This window comes from Diabrotica undecimpunctata, chromosome 6, assembly GCF_040954645.1.
Source record: "Diabrotica undecimpunctata isolate CICGRU chromosome 6, icDiaUnde3, whole genome shotgun sequence".
Classification (NCBI taxonomy): Eukaryota; Metazoa; Arthropoda; class Insecta; order Coleoptera; family Chrysomelidae; genus Diabrotica; species Diabrotica undecimpunctata.
The window spans coordinates 92,244,062-92,271,671 of NC_092808.1; the positions used below are offsets into that span (position 1 = coordinate 92,244,062).

General features: G+C 31.9%; 1 long non-coding RNA gene across 1 annotated transcript; it reads left to right on the forward strand.

Annotated features, from left to right (window-relative positions):
• The first annotated feature begins 348 nt into the window (after positions 1-348).
• Positions 349-25,997, forward strand: LOC140442723 (uncharacterized). The gene is made up of 3 exons (XR_011951125.1): positions 349-446; positions 11,152-12,196; positions 25,582-25,997. It is a non-coding gene; the product is annotated as an uncharacterized lncRNA (long non-coding RNA).
• Positions 25,998-27,610: the final 1,613 nt, after the last annotated feature.

The following is a 27,610-nucleotide window of genomic DNA, read 5'->3' on the forward strand; positions in this document are numbered from 1 at the left end:
AGACAATCTGCGTCAAATTATATTTATGCGCATCGTTGATTGGATATCTATTTAGCGTATTCTAAACTCCAACCAATTATACATCCGTAAGCAGAATTAGCTGTACGATAAATAATTTTCTAAGTTCTATGTATAATAATCACAGATACACGTTTTTTTCTGTCACTTCTAGCTTAATGTGTTAGAGAGAATTCGATCAACTATGACGCACTGGAAGAAGGGTTTGGGACGAACTATACCGCTCTATTGTATTAGAGGTTGGTATTTTGCCTTGCTGTTCTGTCAACTGTCATTTTGACCTCCTCAAGGCCATATCTATTCACGTTGTTTGCGTGGGTGTTAAAGCGTGTTAAAGCAGAGAACAAGATTATTCTATGGTTAAAGTGTTTACAATGACCATGACCTGTAAATTCATTTACCTGCGAGATTCAGTAAGCTTAAGACAGGTAACTACATTTTTTATCTTTATTACTATATTAATCTTAAATAATTCAATAATGTTACCTAAAGTCAAAATTAAAATTGAACTGATTATAAATAAATTGTTGGAAGTGCATTCTCATGATCTTTCTAGTTCTTTACACATAAAAAAAAACCTTAATGTTTTTTACATAAGTTTTTATAATAACTTTTGTATATACATGTATAATTATCACATGTTCTTTTGCTGTGCTAATTTTGTTAATTTGTAAAGTATACTTAGTTTCAATTAATTGTTTTATACAACTTTAACTCTAAATGTCCAGTTTCGTAAGCTTTTTCATATTTTTAACATCATTGACTACTACATGTCTTTGTAAGGTAACACACATTTTTAACTTCTTTTTTTTTTTTAACATAGAGAAGTTACAACAAAAGTGTGTTACCTTACAAAGACATGTAGCAGTCAACGATGTTAAAAATATAAAAAAGCTTACGAAACTGGACATTCAGAGTTAACGTTGTATAAAACAATTAATTGAAACTAGGTATAGTTTGCAATTTAACAAAATTAGCACAGCAAAAGAACATGTGATAAACATACATGTATATAAAAAAGTTATTATAAAAAATTAAGTAAAAAACATTAAGGTTTATTTTAAAGGGTAAAGAACTAGAAAGATCATAAGAATGCACTTCTTATGATCTTTCTAGTTCTTTACACTTTAAAATAAACCTTAATGTTTTTTACTTAAGTTTTTATAATAACTTTTTTATATACATGTATGTTTATCACATGTTCTTTTGCTGTGCTAATTTTGTTAAATTGCAAACTATACCTAGTTTCAATTAATTGTTTTATACAACGTTAACTCTGAATGTCCAGTTTCGTAAGCTTTTTCATATTTTTAACATCATTGACTGCTACATGTCTTTGTAAGGTAACACACTTTTGTTGTAACTTCTCTATGAATGTTTGGTTTCATATTGTTCTTTTTAGATGAACTGATGATGCTTTCTGAGCAGAAAGCGAAACGTCTTCAATAAATAGATGAAGTAGCCACCTTCTTTGTCTTTTATTTCTCCACTTTGACCGAAAAACCCACCACTCTTCGAGTGTACCTTAGTTTATTTTGGATTGACGGTCGTACTCCTTTTCTCGAATATATATATATATATGTATGTATATATATATATATATATATATATATATATATATATATATATATATATATATATATATATATATATTTGCTTTACTTATTGCATTCTCTACCGCTAGCTGATCAAGACGCTGTACCAACAACTGACCTAAATCAAAGTGATTAAATCCCATGGTCATGCTCTTGTTGCATTTGATTTTGTTTCTGACCCGAATGCTCAGTCTTGGTGAGACTTGGTTTGCTCTAAAAGACAAAATTGGTAGTCTATGCGCCTCCATATTATTTAGTAGCTTTCTTACTGTTTGCTTGTGGGTTTTATGCTGTAATATAATTTCCTCTTCTATCTCCCTGTGCTCTGCACTTTCAGCTTTTTTCTTTGATTGAGCTCTGGTTATAGCTAAGATATGAGTGTTGTCTATGTATAAGTCTTTCAGCTGGTTCATTGATATTCTCGAAAGACTGTCCGCGTAATTATTTTTCCCTCTTATATACCCTATATCAAAGTCATATTCTAAATCTAACCTGATTCTCGTGAGTTTCGAGGTAGGTTCTGTCATTGAAAATAGGTGCGTTAGTGGTTTATGATTGGTTTTTATCAAGAATATTGGTGATCCATATAAATAACAATTGAAATGGTTGATTCCCCCCCAATGGATTGCAAGTAACTCCTTAATTATTATAAGTTTGTTAAGCTCTCCTTTGTTGAAGCTGCGCGATGCGTAAGCTATTGGTAAATCTGTTCCGTCATAGTTCTGACTTAAAATTGCTGAGCAGCTCGCATTTGATGTCTGTTGTTAGTATGAATTGCTTGTCGAAGTCTGGGCATTTGGGAATTGGTGGTTTTATCAAAGGTGATTTAAGTTTCTTAAATGATTCTTCACAATCTTGCGACCAAAAAAATTCTACTCCTTTTCTCGACAATCTGTTTACAGGTATATCTCTGCAAAATTCGGAATAAAACTTATGTAGCAGTTACAAAATGCTACAAACCTTTTAGCTTCGTCCGCTGTCTTCGGTGTCGGGTATTTCTCTGTTGTTGAATATTTCCCTTTATCTGGCGATACTCCTTCCTGCAAAATATCGTGTCCCAAATATGTAACCTCTCTTCTGAAAAATTGACATTTTTCTGGGTTTAGCTTCAAATTAAATTTCCGACATATCTGAAATGTCTTTTTTAAGTTGTCTAAATGATGTTTTTCTGTTATTCCTCCCACCACTGTCATCCATATACAGAAATGCTTTCTCTGATGTTAAACCTGTAAATGCTATTGAGATCATTCTTGAAAAGCTATTTGGGCTTATGTTTAGTCCAAAAGGTAGTCTGGTGAATTGGAATGCTATTTTTTCCATACTAAAAGATGTGTATTTCCTTGATGATTCTTCTAATGGTATCTGGTGGAACCCTGACATTAAGTCTATTACTGAGAACCATTTTGCTCTCCGTAGTTGGTCTAATATTGAGTCTATTCTTGGTAATGGAAATTTATCTGTGACTAGTTTCTTGTTTAGCTGTCTGAAATCTATACATAATCTTCATGCTTTGTTTCCATCTATAGCCTTTTTCGGCACTAGCACGACCGGGTTGTTGTATTCTGATCTCGATGGCTCAACAATTCCTTGGTCGCTTAATTGTTGTAATTGTCTATTGAGTTCTTCTGTTTGCGAATGTGGTGTCATATAATTCTTTATGTAAACTGGTGTGTGTTCCTTTACTCTCAATTTTTGTTCATAAAAGTTGTTGTATGTTAGCATGTCATGTCTTAATGCAAATATATCTGCAAAATCTTCGCATAACGATACTAATTTATCTCGTTTGTATTCCGGGATATCTAGCTTTAATGTTTCCCTTATATCTTTCTTCCTGTCCTTGCTGTCATTGATTAATCTGTATACTTTGAACAATTTCATGTCTACTGTTTTGATTGAACCCGTCTCTATCATAACGGTTTCGTAAGTTGTATTTAAAATTTTGATGTATGAGTTATTTCTTGATATTATCGCTCTCGCTATGAATATTCTAGGTAGTATCTCCTGTTGTTCTACTAGTCTATCCGCCTTTAATGTTTGAAAATATTGAACTGTTCTGTAAACTTCACATCTGGGTGGTATTACATCCATATTTAAAATGGCAAAAGTTATTCCAATCTTCAAAAAGAATGACCCTCATGATATTTCAAATTATAGACCAGTATCTGTCCTTAGCATAATTTCAAAAGTAATAGAGAAGGTTGTATACAACAGAATGTTAAATTTTATAGAAGAATACAATTTATTAACTCCAACCCAACACGGCTTTAGATCAAAAAAGTCAACACTCACGGCTGCATGCAGCTTGTTTGAGCGTATTTATGATTAATTAGATAGTAGAAACCACGTGGCAGGACTATTTTTTGATCTATCACGTGCTTTTGACTGCTTAGATATAACATTTATTCGCAATAAATTATATAACGTTGGTTTTAGAGGGATATTTCTAGAATGGATAATAAATTTCTTAAGTGACAGGAAGAGTGTTGTTAAGATGAAAGAATCAAGCTCAGAACCATACACGACAAATAAAGGAGTACCACAGGGATCCGTGCTGGGACCATTATTATTCCTAATTTTTATTAATGACCTACCAGATCACATAAGGGCACTTATAATATCAATGTTTGCTGATGATACCTCGTTAATAGTCTCTGCACGTACACTAGAGGAATTAAAAATGACAATGAAGACTGTTGTTGACTGCTTTATACGCTGGTGTAATACCAACAGACTAATATTAAACATTGACAAGACGCAAATTATTTATTTTCATTCATACAACTCATCTAAATATGACTATATCTTAACCATCTACGATAGAAACAATATGTTATCTTCCACTCACTCTACAAAGTTTTTGGGTGTATTCATTGATTGTAATCTCAAATGGTCAGAGCAAGTGAATTCAGTGAACATGAAATTGAATAAAGCTTTTTATGCTATATCTAGAATTAAAAACACACTACCCATCTCGGCATTAATGAACGTTTATTATAGCCTTGCTTACAGCCACATGTGCTACAATGTAATTTTGTGGGGGAACTCAGTAGATAGTAACAAAGTGTTCATTAACCAAAAAAAAATTATCCGTAAAATTTTTAATTTGGATTATCAACAGTCTTGTAAACCAGTTTTTATTAAACATCAAATTTTAACTTTCTACTGCCTATATATCTATAAATGTTTACTTTATGTCAAAGAGGAAATCAATACATTTCCAGTAAATTCAGACAATCACTACTACAATACAAGAAGTGCTGAATCTTTACGAGTTCCTAAACACAGAACATCCAAATTTCAAAATTGCTTCAGATATATGGGACTGATCTTATACAATCATTTGCCAAAAACTGTGAAAGAAATACCACTTATCTCTAAATTTAAAAAAAAAATGTTAAAGATTTACTCTTAAGAAAAGCATATTATTCTATAAATGAATATCTTGAGGACAAACTGCAATAGCTTCATATTTTACTTGTAAAAATGTTATTTTATATATTTTAGGTTTTGTCAATTTCTTTTACACTGTGAATATTGTATTATACACACTAATGTTTTTTATACCAAATTCTGTAGTGACGTATCCTATACATTTATTTTGAATGTCTTAAAGGATCAATAAAGATGACTATGACTATTAAAATTGTGTTATCGTCTACAGTAACCAAAATATTGGTACTGATGTAATAGTTTCTATGATTCTTGATGTGTATATATAAATTCGCGTAGTCTAATATGAATTAATAATTTGTGATAAAATCTCTTCCAATTATTCCATCCATTGGAATAGGAAAGTTGTTTTCTACCAATTGGAAGGTATGAACAAAAAGATTGCCACTTACATCTAGCGTAGTTTCGATTTCTCACATTGTTTGCAGTTTTCCTTGAGTTACTCCTTTTATTCTTGCTTTTGTATTTGGTCGTACATCCGCTCCTGTGTCTATAATAAATGTATTTACTAATCCTAAGATTCCTGTTTTTATTCTTACCAAGTTTGTTAGGTTTAAGTCGAAGTTGTAGATATAGTATTCTAACTCTGTCATCTGTTCATCCGTCTTATATGAAAATTGGTTGTTCAAAACCCCAACTGTGGGTTTTCTGATTTCTGCTGACTCCTCTAGTTCTAATAATCGTACATTTCCGTTGAATCCTCTTGAATTTCCTCTATGTGCTTGATTATTGAATTGTCTGTACCCTGTCTGTTCATGTGGACGGTGATCTCTTGTTAAAGCGTTTTGTTGAGATAAATTTGGTCTTCTTCACTTGTCATATCCATTATGATATCCTCTTTTGTGCAGGAATTTTCCTCTTTTGTTGTTAAAGTATGTTCTATGATTTAACACTCTTCCATGTGCGTTGTCTTCTGTTGTATCTATCGATAAAAATTTTGACATTACCTCTTGTGGGGTTGTAAAGTTGCCTGCCTCTAATATTAGCTTGGCTTTGTTTGTGCTGGCATTACGTTTCATTGTGGCCACTACTGCCTCTGTTGTGTATTTCTTAGCCAAATCTCCTGGCATTCCCTCTACTATGTATGTCACTTTTAGTTGTTCAGCTAGTTCCTCAACCTCAGATACCTATACAGCTGCATCCCTATGTCCTTGTTTCCTTTTTCCGAGTTTAGCTATCACCATTTTCGGGGTGTCACCTTTTAGTTCTCTCTTCAGTGTTGCCTGTATATCTAAAATAGTGTCTTCTGTGGTTATTAAATTTCTGGCTTTATTTGTTAGTCTTGTTTTTATGAGGGTTATCGCTGTTTCCTCATGCCCTACTGCTATTTTCTCCAAAATTTCGAGCGTCTAAGAAGGGTTGTAGTTTGCCTGTACTTCTATCGAACTCACTCGGTAAAATTTTACTTAAAATATTTAAACATTCATTGATAGTAAGAGCCATGGTTTCTTCTTGTTCCGTGTCGCTTTGTTCTTCCTCTATATTTTGTTAATCTGTTGAGTTATTAGATTAGGAACTAATATTCTGGCATTTATGGCTTGGAACGATCGTATGACTTTATCTCAGTTTTTACTAAAGTATCTCCTACAAGTGTCTCTCTGAATATCGGTTAAGGCCTTCCAATTTTTGGTTATGAGGTGTACGAATCTATTATATGCTTCAATTAACTGTATCGTTACCTCAATCTTTACCTCCTTGCTTTTAGGTATCTTCTTTTTCAACACTCTTTTGCTTTGTTTAGCTATATCCTGCGTAATGGTATCAAGTATTCTAACAAAATCTTCCCAACTGGTAGTACGATAAAATTCGAGAAGATCATCACTCAGAAATATAAGATCATCAAATATCCATTAAAATCCAAAAAGTTAATAAAGTAAAAATTATCCATACAAAAATATAAGCAAAATTATCATGAAAAGTCATAAAAATAATAATCAATAATGAATAAATTACCTGGTATATTATTATGCGCGTAAGGAAGTGCAATAAAAATAGATAATATGCAGACTCACCAATTTAACGTCTAAATTTGTTGCCGATCTTGCTGCTATGCCCCGGTGTATGCTCCGCTTTATGTTCCTCCTATGCGCCTTCCATAGTGACCATAGTAACTTCAGTATCAGGACTGTGGTAATAACGTATAATAGTACAAAAAGAGAAATCAAACGATTTCTACCTGGTGAAACCGAATTCAAATTCCGATAAATTACTCGACAAGGGAATCTAAAATTGCATATCACATGCCGTTCATCATGGTCAAAATTCGTAGTGAATTCAGTTTCTCCTATATAAAACATAATGACAGTATTAGATTTTTGTTTCGATACAGGGCAGCGACAAGCCGCTTATACGTATTTCGAACTTTTTAGGTCTCCTCAGAGCGGTATAGCCACTGCTCTGAACCAAAACAAAAATCTTTCCCGTCCTAGACAATAGTTATCAAAATAACTTTACTATATACGGACGTAACTAAGCCATCTAAAAAACAAAAAGAGAAATCAAACGATTTCTACCTGGCGAAACCGAATTCAAATTTTTACCACGTGCCTTCTAAAACTTGCAAAATTTGAATGCCTTGCCTTCTAAAACTTGAATTCGGTTTCGCCAGTTAGAAATCGTTTGATTTCTCTTTTTGTTTTTAGATGGCGTAGTTACGTCCGTATATAGTTATTTTGATAACTATTGTCTAGGACGGGAAAGATTTTTGTTTTGGTTCAGAGCAGTGGCTATACCGCTCTGAGGAGACCTAAAAATTTGCAATGGCCATCTGCAAGTTTTTCTGGCGACTATTGTTAAATGGCAGAGTTGATCAAACGTATCTATACCACCTTTTCAGTGGAGTGGCGGACTAACGCTAAAGCGGTCCCTAGGCAACACTGTAATTCCGGGCCTATTTTTCAGTCATAACACATACTTTGCATTTGGTATTTTGGTTTCAACCTAATAAAATTAAATAAACATGCTTTATTAAAACAAATATACCTAGATTGATTAGATATTTAATAACTCTTTCTATATAAAGTCATGATAAACTATTTAATTTTTGTTGGTGGAATGTAAAATTTTGTATTCTACTAATAAGAATCTTTCACTGCTTGGATTACTGATGGGAAGGGAAATAAATGATTTGAATTGTGTTTAAATTTGGGAATGTTGCAATAATAATATTTTCCTCAATAAATGACCACATGGATATAGGCTAAATAATATTTTCTTTACTTATAAAGGTCGTAAATTGTAGTGCTTCAGTACTGCTAGGTTTTAATCCAGTTCATATTATTTTAATTCCTCTATTGAAGAAACACTAACATCACTACTATCATGAAAAATTGTTTTGAATTTATTGTTAATAGTTTAATACCCTTCAGATCTTTATGCGATCAGTAAAGAATCGCATGCAACAAATAAAATATTAACTTTAAAATGATCTTTGCCACTGAATCTTATTTCATATTCTGGAATTTCTTCATGACATAGTTTTCGTATTTTCTGTCGTTGTTTATCATTAGTATAATGCAATATCTTATTTTTCTGTTTCTTTTTTCAAATTGTCAAAATCATCTTTAACGGTTTGTATGAAATCTATCAATGAATCATAATATACTAAAACTGCTGTATTTATGTATTCGTCTTTTTGTTAAAGAGTCTTGTTTGAAGCATTTATTATCTCTCAAATCTTTGTGCATATATTAAGTACATTAAGTACATACTCAAATGTATCAAGTTTTTTGTGTAAACCGGCAGCTTCGGACCTTGTTTTTGGATTTTCATCTTTGTTTAAGGAGAAATGACGTAACCAATGTTTAATTTCTTCATAATTTTCCTTCAAGGATTTCACAGCTACGGAACGAACAGACCACCTAGTGTCACAAATAGATTTAATACTCAAGTGTTTGCTCTTACAAATTTTTTTAATGCATTCCACTTGAATAATTAATTAAAATTAAAAACTTAATTTTCGGGCCTCAAAAATTACGGGCCCTAGGCACGTGCCTAGGCCTTAGTCCGCCCCTGCACCTTTTGCACTATTGTAGAACAAGATTATCTCTGGCTTTTTCGATTATTTATCTACATCATCTTGAGTATGCATAGACGATAAAAGAATGACGTTTTTATTATTTTTTTTTGTTTGGAACGAATGACACTAAAGTGTTTTTCTCATCAAAAGCAAATAGAGATGATGAAACTTGTTTTTCTTTTGTTTCAATTAGTTGTCGTGGTATTTCTGGCTTGTTTTTTCTAGACGTTCCCACTACAGTAAGGCCTTTTTCTCTTAATACTTCCGATACTTGATACGAACTGAACCAGTTATCCATGGTGCAATTCCTATTGGTTCCATATATATCACTTGTAAGATGCAGTACATATTGTGTTGGAATTGAATATTTTGAACAACAGGCTTCTTTTCCTACGTAAGGCTTGACTGAACACATGTAATATGTCTTGGAATCACACATTGTTACTATTTTGAGCCCATATTTGTCAGGTTTATTAGGAATGTACATTTTAAATGGACATCTACCTCTAAAACCTAACAAACTTTCATCAATGGTGACATAATCGGCCGGGGTGTACATCTGCCTACAACGGCCCTCGAAGATATCCCAAACTTCTCTAACAGCAGAAAATTTGTCTGTTGCCTTTCTTGTTAATTTTGTGGTTTTATCATCAAACATAAAGCATGATATTAAAAATTCAAAACGATGTTTGCACATCGTAGCTCTAAAAACAGGCGGAATAAACTGCTTAGACCATAAATCGTTAGTCGTAAGATTTGAAGATTTCAAGACACCACTGAGATAAAGCAATCCTAATAAAACGCGAATTTCAACGAGGTTTGTTGGTTGAAGATAACGTTGTTCAGAACGAAAGCGAGCTTTTTTTAATGCCTATTTCACAATTTGTGTACGTCACAAAAATTTCTAATATATCGTCTGTAAAAAATAACTGCCACAATTTGTCTATATTCTTTTCATTTTGAACTGCTCCTTTTGGTCCAGGAAGATGAGTAATTAAATTGTGCCGAAATGTTCTTGTATTTTTAGAATGAAAAGGTTTTGGATACCATTTGTGACCTTTCTTTGAATAAATTGTTGTGTTATGTTGCAGACTATCTATACTTGTAGTTGGTTCTGGACTTTCTACCGCTTCTTCTGTCAAAATTTCTGAATTACGTGCATCAAATTCATCTTCCACATAATCTTCAGTTTCCTCCAAATCTTTAGTCTCGCTTTCCTCACTCTCAATACATATGTCACCACCGTCGGTGTCATCCAAAAGCAACTTCTCAATTTCATCATGGGTTAAAGGTCGCTTTTTTTATAAAGATTGTTCATGTTGGGGTTGTACTGGTATTTACCTGATATACGAATAAAAAAATTTCCTGATAAAAATTTATTTTTCACGTAATAACAAAGTGACGTCGTATACGACAAATCGCTCAGATTTCATAGCTTCAAAAAATTATTTGCACGTACCCTCTTGTCTGCGTGATCGTTGTCACTGAACTAAAAGGTACTGGTACTGGATATTCAAGTGTTGTATGTACAGAAGCGCGTTAATACACAGCGATTACGTTGTTGTTCTAGGGTTAATGTAGAAAAATTAAACCTGTGATATTGAATCATTATTATGGCTAAATAAGTTTTGCGATGAACTCAATCTTCTGCTTGAATAGGGATGGCCTTAGTTTCAAGCCTTTGGGGATAATGTTGTTGTCCCGCCACCGTCGTAGAAATTGGATGGAATTCTCTGCATGAGCCAATTTCTTGTAAAGTTTAACTAACCTCCTAAAATCTTTTGTAACACTAGGCCCACACAGGTTGTTCAAAAAGGTTCTGAAACAGCTTTTGTGGCTTTCTTGTGTCTATGTTAAATATGATGTTCATATCAGGTCTTAAAAAAACATTACCACTTAAAAACTTCATTTCTATTTTTTAAAATACTGTTTTCGCAAACATTAAACAATCAAATATAAAATGTAATTTTCATTACAATCAAAGGAGTATACAAAAATAGAGGTAGAAAAGATAAAAGATAATTAGGTACAATTATTGTAACTTTCATATTAATAATAGGATATTTTTAGGCAAAAGCTCAGGATCTTCTTATTCAGTCCCTTCTTCTTCAACTCCTGCTACCTATTCAAAACAAGGACTAAAAATAGGCACCTGGAATGTGAATGGAATTAAGAAAAAAGTGGTGCGCATATATGTGAAGAAATGGACAAAAGGAACATTACAATTTTAGTTCTCAGCGAAACCAAGAAGAAACACCGAGACAAGGTCAACTTAAATAAATACATATTGTATTTTTCGGGTATTCAAACTGACGGAAAAGGAATAAAGGGAGTAGGAGTCGTAATCGCCAAAGAACTGGAGCACAAAGTCACCCACTTTAAATACGTTAATCCAAGGATAATTACGGTGACACTAAAACTTGAATTACAAACCACCTTTATTCAACACCAGGGTCACCGGAAGAAGAAACCAAACAATTTTACATATGCCTACAAATAACACTGAACGACGTGAGAAAAGTCACCAATAATATTGTCATCTTAGGAGATTTCAATGCGAGAGTAGGTAGGGATACGAATGAAGGTGAAGGGTGTATAGGGGTGTATGGCGAAGAAAGAAAAAACAGGAACGGGACCGCAATGATCTCTTTCTGTAGAAGAAATAGACTCCTAATAGCAAACACGTTATGGAAACAAGATTTAAAGGACAAATTCACATTTGTCGCCACAGAAAGAAATGCAAAGAGCGTGGTCGCTTACATAGTCCATACTGAAGAACTGAGAGTGATGACAATTAAAATCTGTGATGACAGATCCAACATCAAACATCGGGTCCAATTACAAGCTAGTAACAGCAAAGCTGTTTCTAGCAAATGAAGAGTCCACAGGGCTAGGTAAAAGGAAAAAATGGATAAATGATGGGGAGCAGGAGAAGAAGAAGAAGAAAAGAAGAAGCTTTTCGGAGCTAACAGATCCGTGGTTAAATGTTCTGGTCCAAATCTTCTAAATGAATATCAAGAAATAATGAAAAATTTATTAAAGAAGTCACTAGCAGCAATGCAATGGAGATTGGATGAAACGTTAGGCAGAAGTCGGCTTATGGAAGAAAACGAAGGTATTAATTTTTAGTAAAAGTATTTTATTGTTTTTTGACTAATTTTTATTTTGTAGTGTCTTTCGTATTTGAAAGACGCAATTTTAATTAATCACCTCATTAATATTGTAATAACGTAATTTAATAATGTAAAAATGTTTTATTTTGGAAAAGTATGCAAACGTCATCTTTTTATGAATCCTCGAGTGACCGCCATCCTTCAGTGTCATACCAACTTACATTTCTTGTTAGGAAGTTTTTCATGAACATAACACCTCCTCCCTTGACCATGATTTAGTTTGATCTCCAGGTACAATATTGGAACTTTCCATATTATTTAAAATTTCCGATTCCTCGATAGTCACTTAGATAGGTGGTGATGAGACACTGCGCTCTGGAATGGATGCCTCCCTTGCTACCAAATTGTGAGTAATGGTATCTGGAACGTAACATGTCTGATTATTTTGCGATGGTGTATATTCCCCAATTTGTCGTATTTGGTTTACATGACGTTTTCAGGTTCTACCATCATCTTACTGAATTAAATAATGTAATAACCGTAATCTGAGTACAATTTTGCTAAATTGCCATTTAGAATGAAAATAATCTCACTGAAACCCTAGTTCCTATATCAAAGTTTCTTAGACTTTTGTCAGCATAGGTAACTCTATCACTACACGAAGGTTTAAGTAAATCTAATCTATTACTTATTTGTCTTCCTAACATAAGTTGTGAAGGACTTTTGGCTGTAACTGTATGTGGACTTCTGCGGTAATCCAAAAGAAACTTACATAATTCGAACTCCCTGTCAATTGCCTCACTTCTCATAGTCCCTAAACAATTTTTTAGTGTTTGGACATATCTCTCCCCCTGTCCATTAGTTGCTGGATGGTAGGATGCAGTAAATTTTTGTGTAATTCCATTATCTTTCATAAAACTTCTAAATTCATGAGAGTCGAATTGTCTACCATTGTCAGTAACAAAAACTTTAGGAATACCCAAAGTTGCAAAAATCTTTCGGCAAATTTCAATAATAGTTTTTGTAGTAGTATTTTTTGTAAAATGAATTTCAGGCCAAGGAATCTACTAATATAAAATAATAACCTCCATTGAAAGGTCCAGCGTAATCAACATGCACTCTTTCAAAGCAAAATTTTGGTGGCTCCCATATATGAGAGTTACTTTTGGTTGGGTTGTTCTTATGCTTATTACATTCTAAATAATTTTTACAAAGTGGCTCAATATCCTGGTCTATGCGAGGCCACCAGCAATAACTACGAGCTAAAGATTTTATTCTGACTATGCCAAAAAATGCAGTATGTAATTCTGTCAAAATTTTATTTCTCAATTTAGTAGGTATAACTACTTTTTGTCCTCTCATAATAACATTAGATTGTAATGAAAATTAAGCTTGATTTATATTGAACTTAAATCGTTTATCAACAGAGTTTCGTGTTTTTAGCCCAAAAAGTAATTTTTGTAGAGTAGGGGAAGGTGTTGTACCTTGGGTAAGCATGTACCTTGGTGCACTTGTTAATATACTACTACAAAGAAAGGATTTAACGGTTACCGGCAATAGCTAATTGTTCCCACTGGTCATAGAGGGCGATAAAGTGCTATTTGAACGTTATGAATGAATATTTGGATGACCAGTGTTGTTTATGTTTATTTTGGTGTAGTTGTGTAAAAATTTAGTTTATTTTAAATCTGCAATCATCCTATCTGATGGTAAGTAATTTGTACTCAATTTTATGCCTAATTATAAATTGTAGTTTACATTTTTATTTGCCATAAATAGTTGTTCTTAAAAGTATATTGTTCACATATTTTATTTAATAAAAAATCAGGACGTCACCACTTTGTACCTCGGACTTAGGTTAGGTTAGGTTACCTCACCATGACATCACCACAAACCAGTATAAGATCAGAACCAATATCGAATTAAAAGCACTATACAATGACGCCGATATTGTCCAAGAAATTAAATCACAGCGACTAAGATGGACAGGCCACGTGCACAGACTGCATAACGAGAGACTTGTAAAACTGGTATGGGAGGAGATTCCCACAGTCAAAAGACCACTCGGACGTCCCAGAATGCGATGGAGAGATAACATCCAAGCAGATCTTCGGAAAATGAACATTCCATTTGACCCTAGGTAGATGGAAGATCGAACAAATTGGAAAAAAGTTGTACAGGTAACGTACAATGCCATAATTTTTGAATTATTTTATTATCTGATTTTGTGTTGTTTTTATATACGTATAAGTATACTTTTTTAAATAAATACTAAACTAAGTTTTCTTTTTCAGAATAAAGGTAATCATGCCTTGCAGCAAAAGCGGAAATTAAAGACGACCTATGAATCCAAACAATATCAAGTGTGCAGTAGAAAAAGCTCTCAATGGTGAATTGTCCATACGGGAAGCTTCTCGCTGTTATAATGTATCTAAAACAACACTTATTAGGCACATGACTAAACATAAAAATTTAGAAGGTACGGCGGAGTTTTGTTGTGAAGCGAGCAATAAAACTCAACAAGTTTTTTCAACTGAAGAAGAAAATAGTTTGAAAGATTATTTAATAACAGCAGCACGCCTTCACTATGGCTTGACAAGAATGGAGGTTTATTGTTTTACACAGTAGAATTATCACTTCGAAAACCGGAGCCTACAAGCCTAGCAAGATCCACCTCGTTTAATAAAGCCAATGTCAGCTCATTTTTTACAAATTACAAGAAAGCTCTGTCTCGAAATGAATTTTCGCCACAAAATTTGGAACTGTGATGAATCTGGTTTTACAACCGTCCATATCCCTCCTAAAATAATTAGTCTAAAAGGCATAAAACAACTTGGACAGATGACAAGTGGAGAAAGAGGACATAATATTACCGTAATTGCGGCAGTAAATGCCTCTGGTACTCATATTCCACCTATGATGGTGTTTGGAGGTGCCAATTCATCTGGCTGGTCTAATGAGTCACTTTTTTTTGCAGTTCCTGAAGAATTTTAAATGTCATGTACAACCATCTATTGAAGACCTAGTTATTTTACTTCTTGACAACCATGATAGTCACGTTAATATACCAGTGATTCAGTTTTGTCAAAACAATGGCATAACATTGGTTACTTTCCATCCTCACACAAGCCACAAGCTTCAGCCGCTCGATAGGACTGTCTTTGGGCCATTAAAAACGTATTACAATACAGCTTGTAGTGAATGGATGCTTATGAACCCAGGGCAGCCTATTTTATAAAGTATTTACGACGTCGCAGAGTTAATAGGGAAAGCATTTCCAAAAGCTTTTTGTCCATCGAATATTCTTAAAGGATTTGAAGTATCGGGGCTTTATACCCTTAATGAAGACATATTCCAAGAACACGAATTTCTCACCTCTTATGTTTCGACTATTTTATTATTTCCACTAGAAAACAACAACAATGGTGTTAATGCTCAATCTGAAAGTACCGAGAACTTTGATGTTCAATCGAAAACTTCAAATGGTTCATGTAATGTTGTAGCCTGTTCAAGTGTTGCTTTAGCTAATCAGACCGCAAACGGTTGTAGTATTATAAATAACCGAAACCAAATTAATTCTCCTTCGACATCTTTTGCTGTTACTCCAGAAATGCTACGTCCATTTCCTAAAGCACCTCCCCGAAAAAAGGTCAGTGGAGGAAGACTACGAGGGAAATCTCGCATATTGACAGACACTCCCGAAAAATATGAAATATCACAGTTAAAAAAAGTTAAACCAACTACTCTTAAAAATACTAAAAGGCAAGTTTTTGGAAATTCTACGAAAAAGAGTTTATCAAAACGAAGAAAAACTTTTACTTCTAAGGACACCAAGAAGGAATTATTATCAAGTTCAGAATCCGAATATGAAAACTTATCCCTTAGCAGTGAAAGCAGTGACGAAGAAAATTGGAAGGAGCATATTCAAAGAGAGGAAGAAGCAACACTGCTGGAGAACAAGTTTGGAAATGCTGTTGTTGAAAGTTCAGGGGAAAAAAAGGTTCCGTTATTATTTAACTGAAATAATACATTGTGACGACGAAAACGAACTAAAATATTTACGTCGGTATAAAAACACCGATAAGTTCTTCAACGAGGCAACTACAAGCTTTAATTTTCTCGAAGAAGATGTAATTGCAAAATTACCCCCTCCAATTTACGTTAGTGGAACAGCTCGTCAAGCTGAAATGTTGAGATTTTGAATAAGTTTTGGACAATATGACGTTGAATGACCATAAATATGTTTAATTTTGCTTTTTTTCTTTATAAAAATAATTTTAAGAGTTTCGTTTGAATAAAATTTAGATCAGAAAGAAGCAGTTTGTTTATGTTTGTCGAAAATGTTAACCCTATTTACTATTTTCATTTTTATGCATTGTAAGTTGTGATATAACTATCTCTTTACATCATTTTGGTAACTGAATTTATGTTCCAAGGTACAATACTAGGAGGTCCAAGGTACAAGACCAAATTATACCTCGGTCCATTCTACACCAAATTAAAAATGATTAAATTTATGTCTTAAATATATTTCTTTAAATCTTTTAAATACATTTGTGCTTAAGAAACATATTGCTAATTTGCTATGTTAAATCCCAACTCGCTACGTTAAATAGTAAAATAATTACAGGTCATTAAAAAAAGTGTACCAAGGTACAACAATCTCCCATATGACCATTTTTTGTATGAAAAGCTAGATCTCTAATATTTGTAGGCGAATTTTCAATTTGATTTATTTCGAAAATATCTGGGAAAAAATGTGTCCATTTTATTAAGCTCAACCGTCAAATTGACGGCTCTGACTTTTCTAGTGTTAATTGAAGTGATTTGTGCTATAATCTGTGCATACTAAGAATTGCAATGCAAAACAGACGGTGCTAAAGATAAAGAGAGAAATGAGTAATCTAAAATTGCATTGCACAACATATCTCCTCAACTAAGCAAACCTTGGCGAATTGGTGTCTTGTAGTCATAAATAGTATATCGAAATGAAAAAAAGACAAATACGATTAGATTTCACGTATAGTGCATCTGTATATTCGCTTATACATATTTCATCCCAAAAGAAATCGTTAGAGCGACTATTTACAGAAGCTCTGAACATGAAAACAATCTTTCCTATCGAAAAAGAAGCAACAATAAAATGGCTTCGATTTGGACGCTATAGCGACATCTGATAATAAATAACGAAAGTAGAAATCCGAAGATTTTTTGACGAAACCAAAATCCAGATTTTTACTTTAATCTGGGCCTTCTAAGAATTGCAAGGCAAAACAGACGTTGATAACGATGTTAAGAGAGAAACGGGGAATCTAAAATTGACGGAAAACGACGGAACAAAATATAAATGACAAAATAGAATAACTACAAATCATGAAAAACGTTTATAGATCTTGGATATTTAATTATATGATCATAGGAATACTCTTGACCTAAAGTTTCTGCTAGAGAGTTCGGGATATTGTAAGGATGTCTTTCTCGATCATATTTACCACAATTTATTAAAAAGTGTTCAACTGTCAATATCGAACGTTACACTGATCACATATGGGTGGGTTATTCTTTGTGAAAGGGTAAGAGTTGGTATGTCCTATAGAGAATTTAGAATAACAAAAATCGTCAGTAAAAATCTATTTTTAATTTTAATAATTAAAGTCAAATAACAAATATAAAAAGGCTGTTAGATTAGAAATTTGCAGTTTATACATTCGATGCTTCAGCATTTACAATAGCAGCCAAATCTTCTTGTTTACTTTCTCTTAACCTATTTCTGATTAATTCCGCAATTGCCTTTTGGGTCTGCTTCTCTAATTTTGCTAATTTCTTTGCAACGTCTCTTTTAAGATCCCAATCTGGTTTTCTGGGAGCTAATGATGTGACATCTAGTTGATCTATAACCACATTGGATTTTACAGACTCTAGCTGGTTTTCATCTGAAATAAATCAATATTTAAACTTGGTATTAACATTAAGTTAATCTTAATTAAGTTAAAATAGAGAACTCTTATCCTACAGGGCTTTTGAATAAACTCATTTTTGGTTCTCCTTTTCCTTTGCAATTTTCTGACAACCAAAATTTTCATAATAATGAGGTGAATGAGGTCCGACAACTGACACAGACATTGACACAGAACACATCAGAGCTACCACAATCTAAAATAACGTATAGTTGCCTACCCTATATTCCAGTTCTCACACCTAAGCTATTGAACATTTTCAAAAATGTTAGTGGCTTAAAAATTGCAACTAAGAATGTGAAAACGGTATCGAAGTTGTACACAAAGACATAGGATCCTTTCACAATACAGGAGTCATCGAATGTTGTTTATTCTATACCGTGTGCCAATTGTAAAAACGTGTATATCGGAGAATCATCTCGTAATTTTCACAATAGAGTAATATCACATCGCAGCGACATAAAAACCAAAAAAGATAAATGCATGTGCGCTCACAGAACATGCATTAACTTTAAAACATGAATTTAATTTCGAAGATTCCTGTATTCTGGCAAAGGAAAAAAAGAATTCCGAAAGCTCGACCAAAAGTCAAAAGAGTGTTTCTATAACATCCCGGCCAAACCTACTGACTGCAGCCCTAATAAACTGTGTTGTTTATTTATATCGACAGTCAATAATATCCAGTATTTCTATATATATATATATATATATATATATATATATATATATATATATATATATATATATATATATATATATATAATGAACCAGAAGTATTTGCTGACAACGTAAGAAGTAAACGTTAAATATTGGGTTTGCAGCAATAAAAATGAAACGTGTACTCTTGTTAATTTTTAATCCAAGCTTTCGGACATTGGTTATGTCCTTCATCAGGGAGCTACAAACGTGATGAATAGTTTGTTAACATTGGTATAATTAATTAAACCTCATTAAGTTTGTAAGTAGTGAATTTTTTAATTAATTATACCAATGGTAACAAACTATTCATCACATTTGTAGCTCCCTGATAAGGACATAACCAATGTCCGAAAGCTTGGAATAAAAGTTTACAAGAGTACACGTTTCATTTTTTATTGCTGTAAACCCAATATTTAACGTTTATATATATATATATATATATATATATATATATATATATATATATATATATATATATATATACGTTGGAATTATCGGGTAAAGTGGTCTCAAATAAAAATCTTTCTTTTTTCTAAGATACTCAATATTTCGCTATTTATTTGATAGCTTCATCAAGAGTAAACTGTAAAACAATTTGAGTATTACAAAAAATGATGTACGAATACATTTAAAAACACTCACAGAAATTAAAAGATTTCACAAATAAAAACTGACATTGAAGTATTTGAAATATTGAATGTCAAGATTAAACTGGACAGTTAAGTAACATATTGTAATATATTGAACAAAATTTATAAATATTCAAAATAGCCAACATTCACCTTAATAACTAATCTTAATAATCCATCAAATATCATTCTTCTAACGTTTCTTTTGTTAATTTTATTTTTACATTTAAGTAATTTTAATTTATTCATCGTATGGGTGCAACGAACGTGCTTATGACAATTTCATCTTGACATTCAATATTTCAAATACTTCAATGTCAGTTTTTATTTGTGGAATCTTTTAATTGCTGTGTTTTTAAATGTATTTGTACCCGATTTTTTGTAATGTTCAAATTGTTTTACAGCTTACTCCTGATGAAGCTATCAAATAAATAGCGAAATATTGAGTATCGTAGAAAAAAGAAAGATTTTTATTTGAGACCGCTTTACCCGATAATTCCAACGTATTTATAAAGTCGACTTTACACTACATGATTTATCATGTGATTGGTCATATGATTTTGTCATGGAGTGAAATTTACATGTTTACACTGTGTGAGTTGTCAAATGATTTTGTCATGCGGCTCGTCATAGCTTGTCACAGGAGAATAGGACGGCACCTATTCCGCATGATAAAATCATATGATTTTCTGTAATAATACCGGTAACACCAACATATTTAAATATCGCATCTTATTCTTATGTCAATTCCGCGACATTTCCTTACCGAGAGACAACATTCTTTATTTATTTATTGTTTGTTGCATTCATATTGAGCCTATTGACTAATCTGTGCTATTGTCGTATTTTTCTTTTATTATTTATTTAGTTTATTTTATTCTTAGTTTAGTGTTTTATAGTCTTTAGTTCTTTGTCATAATTTTAGTTTAGTTTGTGTATTAATTATTTTTAATTAGGTATAATATAAACACTAAATTTGATATTTCCCGGCCACCTGCGAGCTCAAAGGCGTCTGATCTTTTTCTTCTTACTATTAGCTGTACGCAGTTGTTGCCGGCGTATTATTATTAAAATTCGGGAAGCCAATGTAAGCAAAGATTTATTTTCCAATCTAATAGTTATTACCTATACTGTGTCTTATATCTCTATGGCCATAAACAAAAAGAAAAATCAATAAAACCTCATAGTCACTCATATCATAAGTCATAACTTATCATTCAGTGTAAACACGATTTTTTTAAATATCATAGAAACGAGGAATCACAACAAATCTCATATGATATTGTCATATGATAAAATCATGTAGTGTAAAGTCGACTTAAATTATTTTTTGGTCGAAATTATCACTTCATATATATATATATATATATATATATATATATATATATATATATGTATATATATATATATATATATATATATATATATATATATATGTATATATATATATATGTATATATATGTATATATATATATATATGTATGTATATATATATATATATATATATATATATATATAAGGTGGTCCAGAATTATGTACATTAATTTCTAGAGCTCATAATACGTCCAAAAATAAGGGTACTTTTTTATGTACTCTTTTTTATAAAACTGTATAATAAGGGAGATACAACCCTTTAAAGGGGTGAATTGAAATTCTTATTTTTTTCAAATATCTTCCAAAGGGTTTTGAATACGGAGTTTATATTTTGGGAGTGATTATAAGACATTAGGATAATTAATTTCATGTCACCACCTACCACATCCTATATTAATACAGGGTAGTTTTGGAGGGTAAGTGGGGGTTATTGCGTCACATGTTTTTTAATTTTTACATATTTTAAAAAGTGTTTCCTTAGACTTTTCTACGCAAAAAAGGTGCTCTTGTAATATTTCGATAGATATCACCGTTTTCGATTTATTTAAACTCGAAGGTATACATGTATTTTATTGTAATCGTTACATTTCTTAATATTCATCAAGTATGCTTTGGAATTGACACTTGTGTTAGCAACAACACTTTAATCTCAAGTAGTCTATGAATTGTCAGTGACGTTTAATAACAATTAAATTATTTTATCTAAACTTTTATTGTACTCGACAGTGAAATTTGTTTAACACGTCTCTTTTGCTATATTTTTAAATTTGTTTGCCCGCAATATGGCACACTATTCAAATTCTGAGATGACAGACATACTTTTAGTATTAGGGGAATGTTCGCGAAATGCTGCTGCCGCTGTAAGACGCTACAGAGAAAAGTATCCGAACAGAAATATTCCCAATGCCAGGACTTTTGTAAGTACTGAACGACGACTGAGAGAAACCGGTTGTCTTCAAAGAAGGAATACAGATCTTTCTTTTCTCTTCTCTTCTTTTCTCTTCAAAGATCAGTCTTTGTAGAGAAGCAAGAAATGTTCGCGTTGAACAGCAAATATTGGATGCTGTAATAAATGACCCCACAATAAGTACACGCAGGTTAGGATTAAGAACGAATATTTCCCATCAAAGTGTTTTAAGAGTTCTGCATGAAGAGCAATTACATCCTTACCACTATCGACAGGTGCAGGAATTGTTACCTGACAATATGCCACTTAGAGTTGATTTTTGTGAAGTATTGCAAAATAAAGTTCAAACTGCACCAAATTTTTTAAGCAACATTCTGTTTACAGACGAGGCCACATTTACCAGGCAAGGTATGTTCAATTCTAGAAATATGCACTTCTGGGCTGAAGAAAATCCAAGGGCTACAATGGAAACTCACTTCCAACACACGTTCAAGATAAACGTTTGGGCAGCTACTTTAGGAAATAGTTTCATAGGATACCACAATTTTCTAGACAATATTTTACATGATATTTTGGAAGATATTCCATTACAAATACGAAGAAACATGTTTTTCATGCATGATGGTGCTACACCACATTACACAAGAATTTGTAGAAGGTGGTTACATGAACATTTCCCTGATAGGTGGATAGGCCGGGGTGCGAATGCACCGATTCATTGGCCTTCTCGTAGTTGTGATCTTAATCCAATGGACTTTACAGTATGGAGTTATTTGAAATCAAAAGTGTATAACACTCCAATTAATACAGTAAATGAGTTAAGAGACAAAATTGAACAAGTATTTACCGATTTACAAAACGATCCAGTAACATTAAATGGATTAATGCGTTCGCTAAATAAAAGAATTAGATTATGTATTCAACAAAATGGAGGACATTTTGAACAGTTGTTGTGAAATATTATTTTCGCCATTAATTAAATGTTAAGTATTAATTAAGTTTTCCGTTAATTTGTAATATTATTGCTAACACAAGTGTCAATTCCAAAGCATACTTGATGAATATTAAGAAATGTAACGATTACAATAAAATACATGTATACCTTCGAGTTTAAATAAATCGAAAACGGTGATATCTATCGAAATATTACAAGAGCACCTTTTTTGCGTAGAAAAGTCTAAGGAAACAATTTTTAAAATATGTAAAAATTAAAAAACATGTGACTCAATAACCCCCACTTACCCTCCAAAACTACCCTGTATTAATAGAGTATGTGGTAGGTGGTGACATGAAATTAATTATCCTAATGTCTTATAATCACTCCCAAAATATGAACTCCGTATTCAAAACTGTTTGGAAGATATTTGAAAAAATAAGAATTTCAATTCACCTCTTTAAAAGGTTGTATCTCCCTTATTATTCAGTTTTCTAAAAAAGTGTACATAAAGAAGTACCCTTATTTTTGGACGTACTATCAGCTCTAGAAATTAATGTACATAATTCTGGACCACCTTGTATATATATATATATATATATATATATATATATATATATATATATATATATGCTAGAACCAAAATGCATTAGATACAGCACAAATACATTTTTCACTATTATGATAAAAACAAGCAGGTTCCTTAACTTCTAATGATGGTTGTTCATCCAATTCGTATAAAGGAACAGCAATATATTTTTTAAAATAATTTTTCTTTTCCAAACCTTTGACGTAAACTGCATCGGCGTTTCGTGTAATATCCTTTAAAATATTTGCAAAATGATAAAGGCGTTAAAACCAAAATTCCAATCATGCCGTGATGATTTCTTGTTAACCAAGTTGCCTGTCTGTGTAAATAGGGAGACAATATTCTAATGCGAAACGGAGACTTGAATACACAATGACAAATTTGTGTTCCATTAAAAGCAGTAAGTTCTTTGACTAAAAATTTATTATTTTCTATTTAAACCCTTGAATTCCATTAAAAGTAGCAAGTTCTTTCACTAAAAATCTATTATTTTCTATTTTAAACCCTTGAACTTCTATTACCAGCTTCATTTTAACAACTAACATTGTGACTATGATGCAGGCTTTTTATTGTTGCCTCACAATTTTAGTTAAAGGATTGTAAAAGAATTCTTTTTCATGCAATATCAAGCAATAATCGGAAACATTGTTTCTTACAGATTTACTAGTTTCAAACTCTATTCTCAAAACAACAGGTTCACTTTGAATTATTTATTTTGTCTTGAACAATCAGTGTGAACTATATGGGCATTCTTTTTAAATTCTTCTGGACTGAATATTGGTTGATTAGTTTTAATATGATAATAAGATTCTTGGACATTGGCAAACATCTCATACAACGTTCCGAAACGGTTAGTGTCAAAATCTAAGTTGAGATTTTGATAAGGATCAAAAATTCTATCATGGAAAGCTACTACAATGTGTCGAGGACTTTCTAGCTTTGTAGTTGTTTTTACTGGCCAAATATGACGTGTTGGATTATTTAAAGTGGGATACTCAACCAATTCCCACCTTCTAAATTTAATAGGTAGTTCTATTACTACGAACTATTTTGTTTAATCGCAATTGTTCGCTAATATGGGTAAAATATGAGGTACATTCCAATAAAGTTTATTAATTTCAATTTTTGGTTTTTCTGTTTCATCTGTAGCAATAATAGCATCAATATCATCTTTGTCTCGTGTCAAGACTAATTCTTCTCTCATGTTAATTATAATTGTTTGAAAATCTTCGTAAAATTCGGACCAAATTTTTCCCATGGTTATCAATTACCAGTTTATCTCTTTTTAGAAACCAACCAGCATTTTGTAATAGTTTACTCTGATTTTCATTAAGAGACAAATAGTTTTTGAAATTTGAAATTAAACCAATATTTAGTACAGAATCAATTATAACACCGTTTAACTCATACCTTAATTATCTAAATAAATATGAAATATCGTTATTAATACAGTATACTCCCTCTATAACGAACACGGTTATTACGAGGTTTCGCTTATAACGAGATACATTAGATGTCCCGTGAAATTTCTATTGAACTATAACCGTCTATAGCGAGGCAAATTTGGTTATAACGGGAGAAAATAAGATCCAAAAACGTGTTTTTTACGTTTTTAGTCCGGTCGTGACTATAAATAAATACCTTTTCAAACAGCCCCTCAATAAACTTAACTGCAGCCCGCAATAAACTTCTTTACAATGAATAAATACAACTGTTTCACATCTTTAGAAAATATATGATAGAATGATACTGGACCATTTAAAGCAGTTAAAAATAACAGAGTTCTTAAAATTGCAGAAGCAATAGTTTATGTTATCCTTGAAAATACGATTTATACATTATGTAGTTGGAAAAAAATATAAGTACAGCTTTTTTGTTTTAACGTATATCATTGATAATAAAAGTAAACACTTCTTTTATGAATTAATATATTTCATTGACAATAAAAGTAAATAACTTTTTTTCAAAAACACCATTCAAACAATATTTATTAACATCTTATATTGCTCCGAATGGCTTCACTATAGGAAGTTAATGGTTTAGAAAACTACAGATTCATATGTATGCACAGTATTATGATTGTCTGATATAACGAGATCGGCTTATAACGAGGTAGTTAGTCTGTCATTTCAGTTCTCGTTATAGAGGGAGTCTACTGTAAAGTGAAATTTTGTTGGAACCTGATTTTTATCGCTAACATTTTTCCTTCAATGTAAATGTAACTGTTACATGGTAAAGTCTAAGCATCTAGATCTTGAATTTTTAATAAATTATTCTGATATACTTCTTTGTTTTAGGTTGACTTAGCGATGACAAGTGATATAATTGATGATCTATTTTCCACCTTTGAAGAAATGCAGACATCAGCTTCAACTACTTTAAATTCATTACCAAATCCAATAATAAAAGATTTTGGTTCGAGCATGCGAAAAAAATATAATGATATTTACTCAAATTTACAGTCTTGGACATTATTAGCGGAAAAATTAGATTCATTGCAAAAGCAGAGGGATGAAGTTGATGTACCTAAAGGAAATATGGAAAAAGAATTAGAGACCCTCAAAGATAAAAAAATATTAGATCAAACAATTAGATCCGTGAAAATGGATATGGTCCCGATTTATAATAGGTATAAATAGTAATAAATTGTAGGTGTTAATTTCTTTATATGTATATATATATATATATATATATATATATATATATATATATATATGTATATATATATATATATATATATATATATATAATGTTTATAATAATATTAGGCTTAATAATATTGTAGAGTTCATAATTTTATAAAATAAATGTATATCTTTACGTCTTACTTTTATTTTATTAATTAAGTAGTAATTAAACAAACAGGTTTCAAGGGTTAAAATATTATTATAATCGGTTCACAATTTGTCGATAGCTCACTACAAGTTTAACCCTAATTAGAGAACTGAAATACAGAGAGGATATGTAATACGATATAATAGTAAAAACCAACCTGAAACTGACGGTTTAAGATATTTTCGACTAACCCACCTTGTATCTGAAGGAATACAATGCCTTATAATCCTATTACGAGAGTATTTTGAATGGTTAGAGATGACCGACCAGTGTCGTAGAGTATATGATTGAAGCATTTATTTGAACTAAATAAATATATTTTTTAAATTGTACTTATGTAAATTGTATTTTTTAATAAAACTTATTTATTTTATTCAAAAATAAAAAGTTTCTTGCCATTTGTAAAAGATACATTTATTTAATTAAGGGGAAAGGACGCAAATGTCGCCTGGCAAAACTTCCAATGTGTTTTAAATGTATCTATTATTTTCGAATCCGGAGAAAACTAATAAATATTTTTGAAAAATTTAAACGCATAATGAAAGATTACATTATTACTGAGGGCAGGAAGTCCCTGAAAACTTCTACAATGTTGATTTTAATAATATGTTATGTAACAGGGGTGAAAATAAAAGAGAAAATATAGTATAATTTTTAATTGAAAATATTGCATGCAAAAGAAACTTTTTATATATTCTAATAAATAATTTATTCTGCCTTTAAATTTTTAAAAAATGCTTTTTAGTTTTCTCAGGATTTGAAAACAAATGGATAGGATTTAAAACACATTGAACGTTTTGACAGGTGACATTTTGCGCCTTTCCCCTTTAATACCTTACGATTACAACTACTATTACTTATATAATTACGATTAGAAAACTATTCAAATTCAAAATAAATAGGATCAACTTCGGAATCCGAGTCGTCTTGAGGGTTAATAATTAGCGGTTGTGTCTCTACGGTCGCATCAATTATGTTATCAAGATCCCACATTTTTTGTTCTTCTATTACATGTCTTACTGCATCTTTCCAGTTTTGTTCTGTAATATATTGTAAAGACTCGTATAGCAATTCACGTACAGCTTGTATTTTATATGACGTATTTTTTCTAGCCACATAACTTTTCATTTGTGTCCAAATGAGTTCAATTGGATTTATTTTGCAGTGGTAGGGTGGAAGTCTAAGAACTGTGATGTTTCGCCTCCGCCATTTTGTCAACTACGTATTTCTTGAACTTAGATTTGTGTTGCCCTGCAATTTTTAAAAGTTCTGCTTTTACCATTCCATCTTCGTAAGGCAGATATTTATTCCGCAGCCAGTCAAGAATATCCTGTTTCTTTCACGCAGTCGTTGGAAGTCGTTCTACTAGTCGTGAATGATAAGGTGCATTATCTAATACTATAATTGAATTTGGTGGTATGTGTTCAATCATCTGCTCAAAATACTCTTCGAAAACATCAGCTGTCATCTCCTCGTGATAGTCTTTTGTGC